Below are 5,415 nucleotides of genomic sequence, written 5' to 3'. Positions count from 1 at the left end.
ACTTCAACATAACCTTTTTGGATTGTTTCTCAATTATTTCTGATCCCTCATCATCAAATGAAACTTTCAAGCCTGTTCCCACAACTAATTATGATACACTGATGAGGTTATGCTGCAATCCTTCCACATACGCTACTTTTCGAATCGAGAAATCTTCGTTAGTTATCATCCCATATCCTTTGATTGTTCCATAGGAGTTATTGCCATACTTCACACATCCACCATCCTTTAGGGACCGAAATTCCCTCAGCTCTTCCTTCCTTCCTGTCATGTGACGCGAGCAGCCACTATCTATATACCATTCGTCATCGAACTGCTCGTCACTTATCACCTGCAAATTCAAGCAGATTTAGGAACCCAAAGTTTCTTGGGTCCTGGTGAGTTTTTCATAGAAAAAGGAATTGCAGTAGAAACATCAACCAAATATGTTCGTTTTATTAAAGTGGTTTGATCTTTTCTTTTGATGGTATACACCTTGATTTTAGTTTTATCTGCTTTAAACTTTGGTGTATTAGATGGTGTGTTGTTAGATGTTTTTGGTGTTTTCTTTTGAATCCTAGGGTTAGCTGACTTTTTCTTATTATTAAACTCAGAATCAAGCTTTCCTTTGCCTTTGATATCCTTTACTAAATTTGATTTGCTTTGTGAGTTGGAAGGACCGAAACTAGACTTGGGACCGAAGCTTGACTTTCGGTTCTGAGAGCCGGTGTGAGGACCGAAACTTGACTTTCGGTTCGGTACGCTAGTTTGGGAACCGAAAGTAGAGGTTCGATTCTGAGATTTGGAATAGTAGGAATTTGGGCTGAAATTTTCTTTTCCTTTCAGTTTTTCCTTTCCTTTATCACTTGATTCTTTCTTTGGAGGAACATAGTTGGGATTTTGAGATTGCCAATGATGTTTTCGCTCATTTAGATTCTTCATGTATCTTTGATTTCTTAAGCGTTTCTGTTCAGCTAACTCCTTCTGCGATTTTTGGATATTGAAGCTAGCCTTTGGCTTCTCCTTTCGAGTTTCGGTTGTCTTATTTGGAACTCTCGGTTCTTTCATTGGTTCTTCAGGGATTTCTTTGGTTCCACTTGTGCTTGGTTTGTCGAAACTCGAGGGTTTGTTGATGGGTTCAACAACGTATCCTCCTTTAACCCTCCATGAAGTTTGCTCAGATAAGCCTACGGTTTCATCTGCGTTGTCAATCGGAGCTGACCAGAAGTAATCGTCACATCCTTCAGCGTTGTCTTTGTCGACCAGGATTTTTAACTCTGCCGTTTGTTTTGCAGTGACACCAGTAACTGCATAGACCTGATTCGGCACTGTTTGAACCTTTTGATAGACCATAGCTTTTTCTTTGAGTTTCTGTGGCCTTTCTTTTGACAGGCGAGCGAATTCAACTGAATTTTCAGATATGAGTGGATTCTCATTTTCGGTTTCACTCTTCATAAACTCAGAGCAATCAACGACGTCTTCCACTGAGATTTCGCTCATCTCACTTTCCTCATCAAATTCAGACGTATTATCTAAGTTCATTTTATTTTCTGAAATTAATTTGGCGTTTGACGAGTCAAAGGATTGAATAGTTTCAGACTTAATTTTTAACCTATCATTCTCATCTAAAAGATTTTTGAGCATACATTTATGTTCCTTAGAATCGATGAAGGTTTCTATTTTGTCCAGTCCAATTTTGTAAGACATGGATGTCTCTTCTGATGACACTATTGATTCACACTCAGCAATGACCTCATCCTCCTTAAATTCAAGGAAGGGTAAGATCATCTTATGAATCTTCTTTCCTATTTCACAACTTAAATGTAATTGAGCAATATTAGTATATAAGCGCTTAGCAATTAAACAAAAAACATTCCTTTGTTTTAAAAACTTTAAATTGTCTCTTTGCAAATAAATACTTTCATCCCTAGCTCTATTTAATTCCGCCTCCTTCAGCTCAATCCACATCCTTCTCTCCTCACTTTTTGAAGACACCCTGCTGAGTTGGTCAGTTAGGTTAGAGTTCGCTAAGCGAGTTTGCATGAGACTACCACTTAAGTTAGAAAATTTAAATTTTAATTCTTTTAATTCTTCTTCATAATCTGTTACTGGAACTTTAAGTGATTCAAGGATGGATTGTACATTTTTTATCAGCCGATCGCAGTCGTTGATCTTCTCACTCACAGGCTTGGCTGCAAAACACTTGTCCTCAGTCAGGTTCGGTTCCTTACTTGCACTTTCGGTTGATGAACCAGCTGTAACCACTAAACACCTTCCAGCCGAACCTACTTCCTTTGCTGCATAAGCCCTTCCATGAGTGGGCTTTCTCACCTCTTCATCTTCAGAATCGGTTGACCAAACTTCAACGCCACCGAACTCATCCTCATCTGCATTCTCCTGCACAATCAAGGCATTCATAGAACTGTTAGTCGTCTTCTTTTTCTTGATCTCTTCCAACTTGCGCATATAGTACGCCTCATCATCTTCACCATCTCTTTTCTCAGCCATTTTCCTTAGCATGCAATCTTTGGCAAAGTGGTTCTTGCCGTGACAGTAATTGTAGTCGAACCCAGAGTCTCCAACAAGTTTGCTCTCCTTCTTGTCTTCATCCTTTTGAGAAGAATTTTTCGCTTCATCCTTTACCTTCTCAGAGCTGTAACTTCCCTACCAGTTTCTGTTATTGTTGACAGGAAATTTTCTTCGTGCAAACTTCTTTGGATTGGTGACCATCAAAGCATACTCCTCGCTTGTAAGGTCACACTCAGACATATCAGACTCTTCTTCTTCTTCTGCAATGCTTTTTCCTTTTGAGACAAGGTCCAGCGATCCCACACCAGAAACTACCTTCGCTTCTTTGGTTACTACACTTTCATGGGACTTAAGTATTCCCACAAGTTTCGCTAGTAAGTAAGACTTAAACTGTTCATGTGCTTTCACGGTTGAAACCACAGCCATCCATTCCGGTCTCAGAGCGTTCATGAAGGTCACCTTCTGCTCGATCAACTTTATTTCTATTCCATGCTTGATCATCTTACTTAGGAGATGATTGAACCGATCGAATGTTTGTATGAGTTTCTCTTCTGGTTTCTGTTCGAAAACTCCAAATTCTGACAGCAGCAACGTTTGAATGGAGTGTTCTAGATCTTCATCGGTTGAATAAAGTTCTTTCAACCTATCTCAGATTTCTTTGGCCGTCGTGCATGAACCAACCAACCGAAAAGTGTCAGATTGCAAGGTGAATCTGATCATTCTCATGGCCTTCACATTACACAGCAATTTGTCTTTCTCGTCCTGTGGCATCTTCTCTACATCCGTCACCAGCTTGTTATATTCTTTTTGGGACTTAACTGTTGTGTTCGTTCCAGAGTGAACAAACGGCCCAAGCGTGATAGCTTCCCAGATGAGATAGCCATTGTCTTCAGATCCAACCACGTAATCTTCAAAGTGATGCGCCCATACTTCATAGTCTTGAGTGTAAAGAATGGGAATTCTGGTAGTGGATCCAATGTTGTTTGAGATGTTGATGGGATTTGTTTGCGAATCTTCGTGAGACATGGTGAGCTGCTAGAATCAAACCTGTAAACCTGAGATTAGGGTTTTATCAGAAACAGAGTTACCGTCGATATGAAGAAGACGACTTCTATTTTTACGATAAAAGCGGAAACCCTAAAGAATTCTGAATACATAAGGAATGTGTATTGATCACACAGACTCCTGCTCTGATACCAATTGTTGAAACAAAGTTCAATTAGGATCGTTAGATTCTAAGCAGGCAAACAATTAAGAACGTAATTATGAACACGAGAATGGCTTTGAATGTGTCGTATGATTAATGCTTCAACACCTCAGAAGAGCTCGATTAAGAACTTCGACTATAGAGGTGTTTAGGGTTACAAAACAATAAACGTAGAAATCAACTCTGTTTAATGCATACATGCATGCATATTTATAGTCTAACCCTACCAGCTAATCACGGATGGACAGGCCCAATCCGGATACAAAACATAAGCCCATGACGCAACACAATTAGATCCAACAAAAATAAATATTTTCCGCATAAATTCTATATGATTAGATACATATAATCACAAGTGATTATATACATTTAATCACATATGATATATGTGGACGATATTTATCTTTGTTTTCTAGATTCAGTAGTTGTTCTTGTGTATATAATCATATGTGATTATATGTATCTAATCACATATGATTTATATAGACATCATTATTTTTTGTCCGTATAAATCATATGTGATTAGATACATATAATCACATATGATTATATGTATTTAATCACATATGATTACAGTGGACAAAGAACAATTATTGAATCGAGAATGTGACAATGAATCTCATCCACATAAATCATATATGAATGGATACATATAATCACATGTGATTATATGTATTTAATCAAATATGATTTATGTATACAATATTTATTTTTGCGGTTTCGACTGAATAATTGCTTTTGTGTAATTAATCACATGTGATTATATGTATATAATCATATATGATTTGAGGTGGACAAGATGCATTTTTTCCTTCTCGATTCAATAGTTGTGCTCATGTACTTAGTCACATACGTTTATACCTATAATCACATGTGATAAAATAAATGAGAACAACTATTGAATCGACAAAGCAAAAATGAATTATGTCCACATAAATCATATGTGATTAGATTCATATAATCACATGTGATTATATGTATTTAATCATATGTGATTATATTCATATAATCACAAAGCAAAAATGAATTGCCTCTACCACCCACACCCACCTACCACCCACCAAAACCACCACCCGTCACTATCACCACCACTTGCAACCACCCACCCACCCACCACCACCCATCACCACACACAACCACCACCAATCACCACCACCCCGCCTCCACCACCCGCCGCCACCAACCCCACCCCCACCTACAAAGATTTGTTATTGTGTTTTTGATTCATTAGGTTTTCTCTTGTATATAATCACATGTGATTATATGTATCGAGTCAAATGTGATTATATGTATCAAATCATATATGATTTATATGTTATTAAATACATATAATCACATGTGATTAAATACACGTGAAAAACTAGTGAATCGAGAATGCAAAAATGAATATTGTCCACGTAAATCATATGTGATTAGATACATATAACTACACGTGCTTATATGTATTTAATAAAATATTATTTACGTGGGCCGTGTTTATTTTCGTTTTTTCAATTTAATAATTGGCATCGTGTATTAAATCACATGTGATTATATGTATTTAATCACATATGATTTACATGGATAATATTTGTTTTCACGTGTTGATTCAATAGTTGTTCTTGTGTATTTAATCACATGTGATTATATATAATTAATCACATATGATTCGTATAGAAAATATTTATTCTTGCGTCGATTCAATAATTGTTCTAATATAT

Source organism: Lactuca virosa, chromosome 8 (genome assembly GCF_052849685.1).
Source record: "Lactuca virosa cultivar CGN04683 chromosome 8, Lactuca_virosa_CGN04683_v6, whole genome shotgun sequence".
NCBI lineage: Eukaryota > Viridiplantae > Streptophyta > Magnoliopsida > Asterales > Asteraceae > Lactuca > Lactuca virosa.
This window is presented reverse-complemented; position numbering follows the sequence as displayed.